Source organism: Oncorhynchus mykiss, chromosome 20 (genome assembly GCF_057628025.1).
Source record: "Oncorhynchus mykiss isolate SJ-2025 chromosome 20, ASM5762802v1, whole genome shotgun sequence".
Taxonomy (NCBI): domain Eukaryota; kingdom Metazoa; phylum Chordata; class Actinopteri; order Salmoniformes; family Salmonidae; genus Oncorhynchus; species Oncorhynchus mykiss.
In genome coordinates, this window is record NC_143041.1 from 6,007,974 (window position 1) to 6,020,866 (window position 12,893).

At 44.1% G+C, this 12,893-nt stretch overlaps 28 non-coding genes and 7 pseudogenes across 28 annotated transcripts; all 35 read left to right on the forward strand.

Moving 5' to 3' along the window:
* Nucleotides 1-80: 80 nt before the first annotated feature.
* On the forward strand, nucleotides 81-199 carry LOC118942189 (5S ribosomal RNA). The gene has a single exon (XR_005038138.1). It is a non-coding gene; the product is annotated as a 5S ribosomal RNA (ribosomal RNA).
* A 247-nt stretch (nucleotides 200-446) lies between these two features.
* Nucleotides 447-565, forward strand: LOC118942187 (5S ribosomal RNA). The gene has a single exon (XR_005038136.1). It is a non-coding gene; the product is annotated as a 5S ribosomal RNA (ribosomal RNA).
* Nucleotides 566-812: 247 nt separating this feature from the next.
* Nucleotides 813-931, forward strand: LOC118942186 (5S ribosomal RNA). Its single transcript, XR_005038135.1, has one exon. It is a non-coding gene; the product is annotated as a 5S ribosomal RNA (ribosomal RNA).
* A 247-nt stretch (nucleotides 932-1,178) lies between these two features.
* LOC118942185 (5S ribosomal RNA) lies at nucleotides 1,179-1,297 on the forward strand. The gene has a single exon (XR_005038134.1). It is a non-coding gene; the product is annotated as a 5S ribosomal RNA (ribosomal RNA).
* Nucleotides 1,298-1,544: 247 nt separating this feature from the next.
* LOC118942184 (5S ribosomal RNA) lies at nucleotides 1,545-1,663 on the forward strand. Its single transcript, XR_005038133.1, has one exon. It is a non-coding gene; the product is annotated as a 5S ribosomal RNA (ribosomal RNA).
* Nucleotides 1,664-1,910: 247 nt separating this feature from the next.
* Nucleotides 1,911-2,029, forward strand: LOC118942183 (5S ribosomal RNA). Its single transcript, XR_005038132.1, has one exon. It is a non-coding gene; the product is annotated as a 5S ribosomal RNA (ribosomal RNA).
* Nucleotides 2,030-2,276: 247 nt separating this feature from the next.
* On the forward strand, nucleotides 2,277-2,385 carry LOC118942182 (5S ribosomal RNA; annotated as a pseudogene).
* Nucleotides 2,386-2,632: 247 nt separating this feature from the next.
* Nucleotides 2,633-2,751, forward strand: LOC118942181 (5S ribosomal RNA). The gene has a single exon (XR_005038130.1). It is a non-coding gene; the product is annotated as a 5S ribosomal RNA (ribosomal RNA).
* A 247-nt stretch (nucleotides 2,752-2,998) lies between these two features.
* Nucleotides 2,999-3,117, forward strand: LOC118942180 (5S ribosomal RNA). Its single transcript, XR_005038129.1, has one exon. It is a non-coding gene; the product is annotated as a 5S ribosomal RNA (ribosomal RNA).
* A 247-nt stretch (nucleotides 3,118-3,364) lies between these two features.
* Nucleotides 3,365-3,483, forward strand: LOC118942179 (5S ribosomal RNA). Its single transcript, XR_005038128.1, has one exon. It is a non-coding gene; the product is annotated as a 5S ribosomal RNA (ribosomal RNA).
* A 247-nt stretch (nucleotides 3,484-3,730) lies between these two features.
* Nucleotides 3,731-3,849, forward strand: LOC118942178 (5S ribosomal RNA). The gene has a single exon (XR_005038127.1). It is a non-coding gene; the product is annotated as a 5S ribosomal RNA (ribosomal RNA).
* Nucleotides 3,850-4,096: 247 nt separating this feature from the next.
* Nucleotides 4,097-4,215, forward strand: LOC118942176 (5S ribosomal RNA). Its single transcript, XR_005038125.1, has one exon. It is a non-coding gene; the product is annotated as a 5S ribosomal RNA (ribosomal RNA).
* Nucleotides 4,216-4,462: 247 nt separating this feature from the next.
* On the forward strand, nucleotides 4,463-4,581 carry LOC118942175 (5S ribosomal RNA). The gene has a single exon (XR_005038124.1). It is a non-coding gene; the product is annotated as a 5S ribosomal RNA (ribosomal RNA).
* Nucleotides 4,582-4,841: 260 nt separating this feature from the next.
* LOC118942174 (5S ribosomal RNA) lies at nucleotides 4,842-4,960 on the forward strand. The gene has a single exon (XR_005038123.1). It is a non-coding gene; the product is annotated as a 5S ribosomal RNA (ribosomal RNA).
* A 260-nt stretch (nucleotides 4,961-5,220) lies between these two features.
* On the forward strand, nucleotides 5,221-5,329 carry LOC118942173 (5S ribosomal RNA; annotated as a pseudogene).
* A 260-nt stretch (nucleotides 5,330-5,589) lies between these two features.
* LOC118942172 (5S ribosomal RNA) lies at nucleotides 5,590-5,698 on the forward strand (annotated as a pseudogene).
* Nucleotides 5,699-5,945: 247 nt separating this feature from the next.
* On the forward strand, nucleotides 5,946-6,064 carry LOC118942171 (5S ribosomal RNA). Its single transcript, XR_005038120.2, has one exon. It is a non-coding gene; the product is annotated as a 5S ribosomal RNA (ribosomal RNA).
* A 260-nt stretch (nucleotides 6,065-6,324) lies between these two features.
* Nucleotides 6,325-6,433, forward strand: LOC118942170 (5S ribosomal RNA; annotated as a pseudogene).
* Nucleotides 6,434-6,693: 260 nt separating this feature from the next.
* Nucleotides 6,694-6,812, forward strand: LOC118942169 (5S ribosomal RNA). Its single transcript, XR_005038118.1, has one exon. It is a non-coding gene; the product is annotated as a 5S ribosomal RNA (ribosomal RNA).
* A 247-nt stretch (nucleotides 6,813-7,059) lies between these two features.
* Nucleotides 7,060-7,178, forward strand: LOC118942168 (5S ribosomal RNA). Its single transcript, XR_005038117.1, has one exon. It is a non-coding gene; the product is annotated as a 5S ribosomal RNA (ribosomal RNA).
* Nucleotides 7,179-7,425: 247 nt separating this feature from the next.
* Nucleotides 7,426-7,544, forward strand: LOC118942167 (5S ribosomal RNA). Its single transcript, XR_005038116.1, has one exon. It is a non-coding gene; the product is annotated as a 5S ribosomal RNA (ribosomal RNA).
* Nucleotides 7,545-7,804: 260 nt separating this feature from the next.
* On the forward strand, nucleotides 7,805-7,913 carry LOC118942165 (5S ribosomal RNA; annotated as a pseudogene).
* A 260-nt stretch (nucleotides 7,914-8,173) lies between these two features.
* LOC118942164 (5S ribosomal RNA) lies at nucleotides 8,174-8,292 on the forward strand. Its single transcript, XR_005038113.1, has one exon. It is a non-coding gene; the product is annotated as a 5S ribosomal RNA (ribosomal RNA).
* A 247-nt stretch (nucleotides 8,293-8,539) lies between these two features.
* Nucleotides 8,540-8,658, forward strand: LOC118942163 (5S ribosomal RNA). Its single transcript, XR_005038112.1, has one exon. It is a non-coding gene; the product is annotated as a 5S ribosomal RNA (ribosomal RNA).
* A 260-nt stretch (nucleotides 8,659-8,918) lies between these two features.
* LOC118942162 (5S ribosomal RNA) lies at nucleotides 8,919-9,037 on the forward strand. The gene has a single exon (XR_005038111.1). It is a non-coding gene; the product is annotated as a 5S ribosomal RNA (ribosomal RNA).
* Nucleotides 9,038-9,297: 260 nt separating this feature from the next.
* Nucleotides 9,298-9,406, forward strand: LOC118942161 (5S ribosomal RNA; annotated as a pseudogene).
* Nucleotides 9,407-9,666: 260 nt separating this feature from the next.
* LOC118942160 (5S ribosomal RNA) lies at nucleotides 9,667-9,785 on the forward strand. Its single transcript, XR_005038109.1, has one exon. It is a non-coding gene; the product is annotated as a 5S ribosomal RNA (ribosomal RNA).
* A 247-nt stretch (nucleotides 9,786-10,032) lies between these two features.
* LOC118942159 (5S ribosomal RNA) lies at nucleotides 10,033-10,151 on the forward strand. The gene has a single exon (XR_005038108.1). It is a non-coding gene; the product is annotated as a 5S ribosomal RNA (ribosomal RNA).
* A 260-nt stretch (nucleotides 10,152-10,411) lies between these two features.
* Nucleotides 10,412-10,530, forward strand: LOC118942158 (5S ribosomal RNA). Its single transcript, XR_005038107.1, has one exon. It is a non-coding gene; the product is annotated as a 5S ribosomal RNA (ribosomal RNA).
* A 247-nt stretch (nucleotides 10,531-10,777) lies between these two features.
* On the forward strand, nucleotides 10,778-10,896 carry LOC118942157 (5S ribosomal RNA). The gene has a single exon (XR_005038106.1). It is a non-coding gene; the product is annotated as a 5S ribosomal RNA (ribosomal RNA).
* A 260-nt stretch (nucleotides 10,897-11,156) lies between these two features.
* LOC118942156 (5S ribosomal RNA) lies at nucleotides 11,157-11,275 on the forward strand. The gene has a single exon (XR_005038105.1). It is a non-coding gene; the product is annotated as a 5S ribosomal RNA (ribosomal RNA).
* A 260-nt stretch (nucleotides 11,276-11,535) lies between these two features.
* On the forward strand, nucleotides 11,536-11,644 carry LOC118942154 (5S ribosomal RNA; annotated as a pseudogene).
* A 260-nt stretch (nucleotides 11,645-11,904) lies between these two features.
* LOC118942153 (5S ribosomal RNA) lies at nucleotides 11,905-12,023 on the forward strand. Its single transcript, XR_005038102.1, has one exon. It is a non-coding gene; the product is annotated as a 5S ribosomal RNA (ribosomal RNA).
* A 247-nt stretch (nucleotides 12,024-12,270) lies between these two features.
* Nucleotides 12,271-12,389, forward strand: LOC118942152 (5S ribosomal RNA). The gene has a single exon (XR_005038101.1). It is a non-coding gene; the product is annotated as a 5S ribosomal RNA (ribosomal RNA).
* Nucleotides 12,390-12,649: 260 nt separating this feature from the next.
* LOC118942151 (5S ribosomal RNA) lies at nucleotides 12,650-12,768 on the forward strand. The gene has a single exon (XR_005038100.1). It is a non-coding gene; the product is annotated as a 5S ribosomal RNA (ribosomal RNA).
* The last annotated feature ends 125 nt before the right edge of the window (nucleotides 12,769-12,893 follow it).

Here is a 12,893-nt window from a genome sequence, read left to right on the forward strand (position 1 = left end):
CTTATCTAAATGGTGAAAATGCAACAGCTGTTAATCAGGCTCACTTTGACTTTACATAGTGCAGCAAGAGATTGTTTCTCGCTTACGGCCACACCGGCCTGAGTACGCCTGATCTCGTCTGATCTCGGAAGCTAAGCAGGGTCGGGCCTGGTTAGTACTTGGATGGGAGACCGCCTGGGAATACCAGGTGCTGTAAGCTTTTTGTCACTGCCTTGTGGAATTTCAACTCTTTGTCCGTTTTTTCCCACAAGGTTGAAATATGTGCCCTCGCTTTGAAATAAGTAAGCAAGGTTAGTTTGTATTTCATCCAACAATCTGTGCTACAGTATATGCAATTTCTTCCACTTTTTGAGTGACACAAAGATGCTTATCTAAATGGTGAAAATGCAACAGCTGTTAATCAGGCTCACTTTGACTTTACATAGTGCAGCAAGAGATTGTTTCTCGCTTACGGCCACACCGGCCTGAGTACGCCTGATCTCGTCTGATCTCGGAAGCTAAGCAGGGTCGGGCCTGGTTAGTACTTGGATGGGAGACCGCCTGGGAATACCAGGTGCTGTAAGCTTTTTGTCACTGCCTTGTGGAATTTCAACTCTTTGTCCGTTTTTTCCCACAAGGTTGAAATATGTGCCCTCGCTTTGAAATAAGTAAGCAAGGTTAGTTTGTATTTCATCCAACAATCTGTGCTACAGTATATGCAATTTCTTCCACTTTTTGAGTGACACAAAGATGCTTATCTAAATGGTGAAAATGCAACAGCTGTTAATCAGGCTCACTTTGACTTTACATAGTGCAGCAAGAGATTGTTTCTCGCTTACGGCCACACCGGCCTGAGTACGCCTGATCTCGTCTGATCTCGGAAGCTAAGCAGGGTCGGGCCTGGTTAGTACTTGGATGGGAGACCGCCTGGGAATACCAGGTGCTGTAAGCTTTTTGTCACTGCCTTGTGGAATTTCAACTCTTTGTCCGTTTTTTCCCACAAGGTTGAAATATGTGCCCTCGCTTTGAAATAAGTAAGCAAGGTTAGTTTGTATTTCATCCAACAATCTGTGCTACAGTATATGCAATTTCTTCCACTTTTTGAGTGACACAAAGATGCTTATCTAAATGGTGAAAATGCAACAGCTGTTAATCAGGCTCACTTTGACTTTACATAGTGCAGCAAGAGATTGTTTCTCGCTTACGGCCACACCGGCCTGAGTACGCCTGATCTCGTCTGATCTCGGAAGCTAAGCAGGGTCGGGCCTGGTTAGTACTTGGATGGGAGACCGCCTGGGAATACCAGGTGCTGTAAGCTTTTTGTCACTGCCTTGTGGAATTTCAACTCTTTGTCCGTTTTTTCCCACAAGGTTGAAATATGTGCCCTCGCTTTGAAATAAGTAAGCAAGGTTAGTTTGTATTTCATCCAACAATCTGTGCTACAGTATATGCAATTTCTTCCACTTTTTGAGTGACACAAAGATGCTTATCTAAATGGTGAAAATGCAACAGCTGTTAATCAGGCTCACTTTGACTTTACATAGTGCAGCAAGAGATTGTTTCTCGCTTACGGCCACACCGGCCTGAGTACGCCTGATCTCGTCTGATCTCGGAAGCTAAGCAGGGTCGGGCCTGGTTAGTACTTGGATGGGAGACCGCCTGGGAATACCAGGTGCTGTAAGCTTTTTGTCACTGCCTTGTGGAATTTCAACTCTTTGTCCGTTTTTTCCCACAAGGTTGAAATATGTGCCCTCGCTTTGAAATAAGTAAGCAAGGTTAGTTTGTATTTCATCCAACAATCTGTGCTACAGTATATGCAATTTCTTCCACTTTTTGAGTGACACAAAGATGCTTATCTAAATGGTGAAAATGCAACAGCTGTTAATCAGGCTCACTTTGACTTTACATAGTGCAGCAAGAGATTGTTTCTCGCTTACGGCCACACCGGCCTGAGTACGCCTGATCTCGTCTGATCTCGGAAGCTAAGCAGGGTCGGGCCTGGTTAGTACTTGGATGGGAGACCGCCTGGGAATACCAGGTGCTGTAAGCTTTTTGTCACTGCCTTGTGGAATTTCAACTCTTTGTCCGTTTTTTCCCACAAGGTTGAAATATGTGCCCTCGCTTTGAAATAAGTAAGCAAGGTTAGTTTGTATTTCATCCAACAATCTGTGCTACAGTATATGCAATTTCTTCCACTTTTTGAGTGACACAAAGATGCTTATCTAAATGGTGAAAATGCAACAGCTGTTAATCAGGCTCACTTTGACTTTACATAGTGCAGCAAGAGATTGTTTCTCGCTTACGGCCACACCGGCCTGAGTACGCCTGATCTCGGAAGCTAAGCAGGGTCGGGCCTGGTTAGTACTTGGATGGGAGACCGCCTGGGAATACCAGGTGCTGTAAGCTTTTTGTCACTGCCTTGTGGAATTTCAACTCTTTGTCCGTTTTTTCCCACAAGGTTGAAATATGTGCCCTCGCTTTGAAATAAGTAAGCAAGGTTAGTTTGTATTTCATCCAACAATCTGTGCTACAGTATATGCAATTTCTTCCACTTTTTGAGTGACACAAAGATGCTTATCTAAATGGTGAAAATGCAACAGCTGTTAATCAGGCTCACTTTGACTTTACATAGTGCAGCAAGAGATTGTTTCTCGCTTACGGCCACACCGGCCTGAGTACGCCTGATCTCGTCTGATCTCGGAAGCTAAGCAGGGTCGGGCCTGGTTAGTACTTGGATGGGAGACCGCCTGGGAATACCAGGTGCTGTAAGCTTTTTGTCACTGCCTTGTGGAATTTCAACTCTTTGTCCGTTTTTTCCCACAAGGTTGAAATATGTGCCCTCGCTTTGAAATAAGTAAGCAAGGTTAGTTTGTATTTCATCCAACAATCTGTGCTACAGTATATGCAATTTCTTCCACTTTTTGAGTGACACAAAGATGCTTATCTAAATGGTGAAAATGCAACAGCTGTTAATCAGGCTCACTTTGACTTTACATAGTGCAGCAAGAGATTGTTTCTCGCTTACGGCCACACCGGCCTGAGTACGCCTGATCTCGTCTGATCTCGGAAGCTAAGCAGGGTCGGGCCTGGTTAGTACTTGGATGGGAGACCGCCTGGGAATACCAGGTGCTGTAAGCTTTTTGTCACTGCCTTGTGGAATTTCAACTCTTTGTCCGTTTTTTCCCACAAGGTTGAAATATGTGCCCTCGCTTTGAAATAAGTAAGCAAGGTTAGTTTGTATTTCATCCAACAATCTGTGCTACAGTATATGCAATTTCTTCCACTTTTTGAGTGACACAAAGATGCTTATCTAAATGGTGAAAATGCAACAGCTGTTAATCAGGCTCACTTTGACTTTACATAGTGCAGCAAGAGATTGTTTCTCGCTTACGGCCACACCGGCCTGAGTACGCCTGATCTCGTCTGATCTCGGAAGCTAAGCAGGGTCGGGCCTGGTTAGTACTTGGATGGGAGACCGCCTGGGAATACCAGGTGCTGTAAGCTTTTTGTCACTGCCTTGTGGAATTTCAACTCTTTGTCCGTTTTTTCCCACAAGGTTGAAATATGTGCCCTCGCTTTGAAATAAGTAAGCAAGGTTAGTTTGTATTTCATCCAACAATCTGTGCTACAGTATATGCAATTTCTTCCACTTTTTGAGTGACACAAAGATGCTTATCTAAATGGTGAAAATGCAACAGCTGTTAATCAGGCTCACTTTGACTTTACATAGTGCAGCAAGAGATTGTTTCTCGCTTACGGCCACACCGGCCTGAGTACGCCTGATCTCGTCTGATCTCGGAAGCTAAGCAGGGTCGGGCCTGGTTAGTACTTGGATGGGAGACCGCCTGGGAATACCAGGTGCTGTAAGCTTTTTGTCACTGCCTTGTGGAATTTCAACTCTTTGTCCGTTTTTTCCCACAAGGTTGAAATATGTGCCCTCGCTTTGAAATAAGTAAGCAAGGTTAGTTTGTATTTCATCCAACAATCTGTGCTACAGTATATGCAATTTCTTCCACTTTTTGAGTGACACAAAGATGCTTATCTAAATGGTGAAAATGCAACAGCTGTTAATCAGGCTCACTTTGACTTTACATAGTGCAGCAAGAGATTGTTTCTCGCTTACGGCCACACCGGCCTGAGTACGCCTGATCTCGTCTGATCTCGGAAGCTAAGCAGGGTCGGGCCTGGTTAGTACTTGGATGGGAGACCGCCTGGGAATACCAGGTGCTGTAAGCTTTTTGTCACTGCCTTGTGGAATTTCAACTCTTTGTCCGTTTTTTCCCACAAGGTTGAAATATGTGCCCTCGCTTTGAAATAAGTAAGCAAGGTTAGTTTGTATTTCATCCAACAATCTGTGCTACAGTATATGCAATTTCTTCCACTTTTTGAGTGACACAAAGATGCTTATCTAAATGGTGAAAATGCAACAGCTGTTAATCAGGCTCACTTTGACTTTACATAGTGCAGCAAGAGATTGTTTCTCGCTTACGGCCACACCGGCCTGAGTACGCCTGATCTCGTCTGATCTCGGAAGCTAAGCAGGGTCGGGCCTGGTTAGTACTTGGATGGGAGACCGCCTGGGAATACCAGGTGCTGTAAGCTTTTTGTCACTGCCTTGTGGAATTTCAACTCTTTGTCCGTTTTTTCCCACAAGGTTGAAATATGTGCCCTCGCTTTGAAATAAGTAAGCAAGGTTAGTTTGTATTTCATCCAACAATCTGTGCTACAAATTATGGCTACAGTATATGCAATTTCTTCCACTTTTTGAGTGACACAAAGATGCTTATCTAAATGGTGAAAATGCAACAGCTGTTAATCAGGCTCACTTTGACTTTACATAGTGCAGCAAGAGATTGTTTCTCGCTTACGGCCACACCGGCCTGAGTACGCCTGATCTCGTCTGATCTCGGAAGCTAAGCAGGGTCGGGCCTGGTTAGTACTTGGATGGGAGACCGCCTGGGAATACCAGGTGCTGTAAGCTTTTTGTCACTGCCTTGTGGAATTTCAACTCTTTGTCCGTTTTTTCCCACAAGGTTGAAATATGTGCCCTCGCTTTGAAATAAGTAAGCAAGGTTAGTTTGTATTTCATCCAACAATCTGTGCTACAAATTATGGCTACAGTATATGCAATTTCTTCCACTTTTTGAGTGACACAAAGATGCTTATCTAAATGGTGAAAATGCAACAGCTGTTAATCAGGCTCACTTTGACTTTACATAGTGCAGCAAGAGATTGTTTCTCGCTTACGGCCACACCGGCCTGAGTACGCCTGATCTCGGAAGCTAAGCAGGGTCGGGCCTGGTTAGTACTTGGATGGGAGACCGCCTGGGAATACCAGGTGCTGTAAGCTTTTTGTCACTGCCTTGTGGAATTTCAACTCTTTGTCCGTTTTTTCCCACAAGGTTGAAATATGTGCCCTCGCTTTGAAATAAGTAAGCAAGGTTAGTTTGTATTTCATCCAACAATCTGTGCTACAAATTATGGCTACAGTATATGCAATTTCTTCCACTTTTTGAGTGACACAAAGATGCTTATCTAAATGGTGAAAATGCAACAGCTGTTAATCAGGCTCACTTTGACTTTACATAGTGCAGCAAGAGATTGTTTCTCGCTTACGGCCACACCGGCCTGAGTACGCCTGATCTCGGAAGCTAAGCAGGGTCGGGCCTGGTTAGTACTTGGATGGGAGACCGCCTGGGAATACCAGGTGCTGTAAGCTTTTTGTCACTGCCTTGTGGAATTTCAACTCTTTGTCCGTTTTTTCCCACAAGGTTGAAATATGTGCCCTCGCTTTGAAATAAGTAAGCAAGGTTAGTTTGTATTTCATCCAACAATCTGTGCTACAGTATATGCAATTTCTTCCACTTTTTGAGTGACACAAAGATGCTTATCTAAATGGTGAAAATGCAACAGCTGTTAATCAGGCTCACTTTGACTTTACATAGTGCAGCAAGAGATTGTTTCTCGCTTACGGCCACACCGGTCTGAGTACGCCTGATCTCGTCTGATCTCGGAAGCTAAGCAGGGTCGGGCCTGGTTAGTACTTGGATGGGAGACCGCCTGGGAATACCAGGTGCTGTAAGCTTTTTGTCACTGCCTTGTGGAATTTCAACTCTTTGTCCGTTTTTTCCCACAAGGTTGAAATATGTGCCCTCGCTTTGAAATAAGTAAGCAAGGTTAGTTTGTATTTCATCCAACAATCTGTGCTACAAATTATGGCTACAGTATATGCAATTTCTTCCACTTTTTGAGTGACACAAAGATGCTTATCTAAATGGTGAAAATGCAACAGCTGTTAATCAGGCTCACTTTGACTTTACATAGTGCAGCAAGAGATTGTTTCTCGCTTACGGCCACACCGGCCTGAGTACGCCTGATCTCGGAAGCTAAGCAGGGTCGGGCCTGGTTAGTACTTGGATGGGAGACCGCCTGGGAATACCAGGTGCTGTAAGCTTTTTGTCACTGCCTTGTGGAATTTCAACTCTTTGTCCGTTTTTTCCCACAAGGTTGAAATATGTGCCCTCGCTTTGAAATAAGTAAGCAAGGTTAGTTTGTATTTCATCCAACAATCTGTGCTACAAATTATGGCTACAGTATATGCAATTTCTTCCACTTTTTGAGTGACACAAAGATGCTTATCTAAATGGTGAAAATGCAACAGCTGTTAATCAGGCTCACTTTGACTTTACATAGTGCAGCAAGAGATTGTTTCTCGCTTACGGCCACACCGGCCTGAGTACGCCTGATCTCGTCTGATCTCGGAAGCTAAGCAGGGTCGGGCCTGGTTAGTACTTGGATGGGAGACCGCCTGGGAATACCAGGTGCTGTAAGCTTTTTGTCACTGCCTTGTGGAATTTCAACTCTTTGTCCGTTTTTTCCCACAAGGTTGAAATATGTGCCCTCGCTTTGAAATAAGTAAGCAAGGTTAGTTTGTATTTCATCCAACAATCTGTGCTACAGTATATGCAATTTCTTCCACTTTTTGAGTGACACAAAGATGCTTATCTAAATGGTGAAAATGCAACAGCTGTTAATCAGGCTCACTTTGACTTTACATAGTGCAGCAAGAGATTGTTTCTCGCTTACGGCCACACCGGCCTGAGTACGCCTGATCTCGTCTGATCTCGGAAGCTAAGCAGGGTCGGGCCTGGTTAGTACTTGGATGGGAGACCGCCTGGGAATACCAGGTGCTGTAAGCTTTTTGTCACTGCCTTGTGGAATTTCAACTCTTTGTCCGTTTTTTCCCACAAGGTTGAAATATGTGCCCTCGCTTTGAAATAAGTAAGCAAGGTTAGTTTGTATTTCATCCAACAATCTGTGCTACAGTATATGCAATTTCTTCCACTTTTTGAGTGACACAAAGATGCTTATCTAAATGGTGAAAATGCAACAGCTGTTAATCAGGCTCACTTTGACTTTACATAGTGCAGCAAGAGATTGTTTCTCGCTTACGGCCACACCGGCCTGAGTACGCCTGATCTCGTCTGATCTCGGAAGCTAAGCAGGGTCGGGCCTGGTTAGTACTTGGATGGGAGACCGCCTGGGAATACCAGGTGCTGTAAGCTTTTTGTCACTGCCTTGTGGAATTTCAACTCTTTGTCCGTTTTTTCCCACAAGGTTGAAATATGTGCCCTCGCTTTGAAATAAGTAAGCAAGGTTAGTTTGTATTTCATCCAACAATCTGTGCTACAAATTATGGCTACAGTATATGCAATTTCTTCCACTTTTTGAGTGACACAAAGATGCTTATCTAAATGGTGAAAATGCAACAGCTGTTAATCAGGCTCACTTTGACTTTACATAGTGCAGCAAGAGATTGTTTCTCGCTTACGGCCACACCGGCCTGAGTACGCCTGATCTCGGAAGCTAAGCAGGGTCGGGCCTGGTTAGTACTTGGATGGGAGACCGCCTGGGAATACCAGGTGCTGTAAGCTTTTTGTCACTGCCTTGTGGAATTTCAACTCTTTGTCCGTTTTTTCCCACAAGGTTGAAATATGTGCCCTCGCTTTGAAATAAGTAAGCAAGGTTAGTTTGTATTTCATCCAACAATCTGTGCTACAAATTATGGCTACAGTATATGCAATTTCTTCCACTTTTTGAGTGACACAAAGATGCTTATCTAAATGGTGAAAATGCAACAGCTGTTAATCAGGCTCACTTTGACTTTACATAGTGCAGCAAGAGATTGTTTCTCGCTTACGGCCACACCGGCCTGAGTACGCCTGATCTCGTCTGATCTCGGAAGCTAAGCAGGGTCGGGCCTGGTTAGTACTTGGATGGGAGACCGCCTGGGAATACCAGGTGCTGTAAGCTTTTTGTCACTGCCTTGTGGAATTTCAACTCTTTGTCCGTTTTTTCCCACAAGGTTGAAATATGTGCCCTCGCTTTGAAATAAGTAAGCAAGGTTAGTTTGTATTTCATCCAACAATCTGTGCTACAGTATATGCAATTTCTTCCACTTTTTGAGTGACACAAAGATGCTTATCTAAATGGTGAAAATGCAACAGCTGTTAATCAGGCTCACTTTGACTTTACATAGTGCAGCAAGAGATTGTTTCTCGCTTACGGCCACACCGGCCTGAGTACGCCTGATCTCGTCTGATCTCGGAAGCTAAGCAGGGTCGGGCCTGGTTAGTACTTGGATGGGAGACCGCCTGGGAATACCAGGTGCTGTAAGCTTTTTGTCACTGCCTTGTGGAATTTCAACTCTTTGTCCGTTTTTTCCCACAAGGTTGAAATATGTGCCCTCGCTTTGAAATAAGTAAGCAAGGTTAGTTTGTATTTCATCCAACAATCTGTGCTACAAATTATGGCTACAGTATATGCAATTTCTTCCACTTTTTGAGTGACACAAAGATGCTTATCTAAATGGTGAAAATGCAACAGCTGTTAATCAGGCTCACTTTGACTTTACATAGTGCAGCAAGAGATTGTTTCTCGCTTACGGCCACACCGGCCTGAGTACGCCTGATCTCGTCTGATCTCGGAAGCTAAGCAGGGTCGGGCCTGGTTAGTACTTGGATGGGAGACCGCCTGGGAATACCAGGTGCTGTAAGCTTTTTGTCACTGCCTTGTGGAATTTCAACTCTTTGTCCGTTTTTTCCCACAAGGTTGAAATATGTGCCCTCGCTTTGAAATAAGTAAGCAAGGTTAGTTTGTATTTCATCCAACAATCTGTGCTACAAATTATGGCTACAGTATATGCAATTTCTTCCACTTTTTGAGTGACACAAAGATGCTTATCTAAATGGTGAAAATGCAACAGCTGTTAATCAGGCTCACTTTGACTTTACATAGTGCAGCAAGAGATTGTTTCTCGCTTACGGCCACACCGGCCTGAGTACGCCTGATCTCGGAAGCTAAGCAGGGTCGGGCCTGGTTAGTACTTGGATGGGAGACCGCCTGGGAATACCAGGTGCTGTAAGCTTTTTGTCACTGCCTTGTGGAATTTCAACTCTTTGTCCGTTTTTTCCCACAAGGTTGAAATATGTGCCCTCGCTTTGAAATAAGTAAGCAAGGTTAGTTTGTATTTCATCCAACAATCTGTGCTACAAATTATGGCTACAGTATATGCAATTTCTTCCACTTTTTGAGTGACACAAAGATGCTTATCTAAATGGTGAAAATGCAACAGCTGTTAATCAGGCTCACTTTGACTTTACATAGTGCAGCAAGAGATTGTTTCTCGCTTACGGCCACACCGGCCTGAGTACGCCTGATCTCGTCTGATCTCGGAAGCTAAGCAGGGTCGGGCCTGGTTAGTACTTGGATGGGAGACCGCCTGGGAATACCAGGTGCTGTAAGCTTTTTGTCACTGCCTTGTGGAATTTCAACTCTTTGTCCGTTTTTTCCCACAAGGTTGAAATATGTGCCCTCGCTTTGAAATAAGTAAGCAAGGTTAGTTTGTATTTCATCCAACAATCTGTGCTACAGTATATGCAATTTCTTCCACTTTTTGAGTGACACAAAGATGCTTATCTAAATGGTGAAAATGCAACAGCTGTTAATCAGGCTCACTTTGACTTTACATAGTGCAGCAAGAGATTGTTTCTCGCTTACGGCCACACCGGCCTGAGTACGCCTGATCTCGTCTGATCTCGGAAGCTAAGCAGGGTCGGGCCTGGTTAGTACTTGGATGGGAGACCGCCTGGGAATACCAGGTGCTGTAAGCTTTTTGTCACTGCCTTGTGGAATTTCAACTCTTTGTCCGTTTTTTCCCACAAGGTTGAAATATGTGCCCTCGCTTTGAAATAAGTAAGCAAGGTTAGTTTGTATTTCATCCAACAATCTGTGCTACAAATTATGGCTACAGTATATGCAATTTCTTCCACTTTTTGAGTGACACAAAGATGCTTATCTAAATGGTGAAAATGCAACAGCTGTTAATCAGGCTCACTTTGACTTTACATAGTGCAGCAAGAGATTGTTTCTCGCTTACGGCCACACCGGCCTGAGTACGCCTGATCTCGTCTGATCTCGGAAGCTAAGCAGGGTCGGGCCTGGTTAGTACTTGGATGGGAGACCGCCTGGGAATACCAGGTGCTGTAAGCTTTTTGTCACTGCCTTGTGGAATTTCAACTCTTTGTCCGTTTTTTCCCACAAGGTTGAAATATGTGCCCTCGCTTTGAAATAAGTAAGCAAGGTTAGTTTGTATTTCATCCAACAATCTGTGCTACAGTATATGCAATTTCTTCCACTTTTTGAGTGACACAAAGATGCTTATCTAAATGGTGAAAATGCAACAGCTGTTAATCAGGCTCACTTTGACTTTACATAGTGCAGCAAGAGATTGTTTCTCGCTTACGGCCACACCGGCCTGAGTACGCCTGATCTCGTCTGATCTCGGAAGCTAAGCAGGGTCGGGCCTGGTTAGTACTTGGATGGGAGACCGCCTGGGAATACCAGGTGCTGTAAGCTTTTTGTCACTGCCTTGTGGAATTTCAACTCTTTGTCCGTTTTTTCCCACAAGGTTGAAATATGTGCCCTCGCTTTGAAATAAGTAAGCAAGGTTAGTTTGTATTTCATCCAACAATCTGTGCTACAAATTATGGCTACAGTATATGCAATTTCTTCCACTTTTTGAGTGACACAAAGATGCTTATCTAAATGGTGAAAATGCAACAGCTGTTAATCAGGCTCACTTTGACTTTACATAGTGCAGCAAGAGATTGTTTCTCGCTTACGGCCACACCGGCCTGAGTACGCCTGATCTCGTCTGATCTCGGAAGCTAAGCAGGGTCGGGCCTGGTTAGTACTTGGATGGGAGACCGCCTGGGAATACCAGGTGCTGTAAGCTTTTTGTCACTGCCTTGTGGAATTTCAACTCTTTGTCCGTTTTTTCCCACAAGGTTGAAATATGTGCCCTCGCTTTGAAATAAGTAAGCAAGGTTAGTTTGTATTTCATCCAACAATCTGTGCTACAAATTATGGCTACAGTATATGCAATTTCTTCCACTTTTTGAGTGACACAAAGATGCTTATCTAAATGGTGAAAATGCAACAGCTGTTAATCAGGCTCACTTTGACTTTACATAGTGCAGCAAGAGATTGTTTCTCGCTTACGGCCACACCGGCCTGAGTACGCCTGATCTCGGAAGCTAAGCAGGGTCGGGCCTGGTTAGTACTTGGATGGGAGACCGCCTGGGAATACCAGGTGCTGTAAGCTTTTTGTCACTGCCTTGTGGAATTTCAACTCTTTGTCCGTTTTTTCCCACAAGGTTGAAATATGTGCCCTCGCTTTGAAATAAGTAAGCAAGGTTAGTTTGTATTTCATCCAACAATCTGTGCTACAAATTATGGCTACAGTATATGCAATTTCTTCCACTTTTTGAGTGACACAAAGATGCTTATCTAAATGGTGAAAATGCAACAGCTGTTAATCAGGCTCACTTTGACTTTACATAGTGCAGCAAGAGATTGTTTCTCGCTTACGGCCACACCGGCCTGAGTACGCCTGATCTCGTCTGATCTCGGAAGCTAAGCAGGGTCGGGCCTGGTTAGTACTTGGATGGGAGACCGCCTGGGAATACCAGGTGCTGTAAGCTTTTTGTCACTGCCTTGTGGAATTTCAACTCTTTGTCCGTTTTTTCCCACAAGGTTGAAATATGTGCCCTCGCTTTGAAATAAGTAAGCAAGGTTAGTTTGTATTTCATCCAACAATCTGTGCTACAGTATATGCAATTTCTTCCACTTTTTGAGTGACACAAAGATGCTTATCTAAATGGTGAAAATGCAACAGCTGTTAATCAGGCTCACTTTGACTTTACATAGTGCAGCAAGAGATTGTTTCTCGCTTACGGCCACACCGGCCTGAGTACGCCTGATCTCGTCTGATCTCGGAAGCTAAGCAGGGTCGGGCCTGGTTAGTACTTGGATGGGAGACCGCCTGGGAATACCAGGTGCTGTAAGCTTTTTGTCACTGCCTTGTGGAATTTCAACTCTTTGTCCGTTTTTTCCCACAAGGTTGAAATATGTGCCCTCGCTTTGAAATAAGTAAGCAAGGTTAGTTTGTATTTCATCCAACAATCTGTGCTACAAATTATGGCTACAGTATATGCAATTTCTTCCACTTTTTGAGTGACACAAAGATGCTTATCTAAATGGTGAAAATGCAACAGCTGTTAATCAGGCTCACTTTGACTTTACATAGTGCAGCAAGAGATTGTTTCTCGCTTACGGCCACACCGGCCTGAGTACGCCTGATCTCGTCTGATCTCGGAAGCTAAGCAGGGTCGGGCCTGGTTAGTACTTGGATGGGAGACCGCCTGGGAATACCAGGTGCTGTAAGCTTTTTGTCACTGCCTTGTGGAATTTCAACTCTTTGTCCGTTTTTTCCCACAAGGTTGAAATATGTGCCCTCGCTTTGAAATAAGTAAGCAAGGTTAGTTTGTATTTCATCCAACAATCTGTGCTAC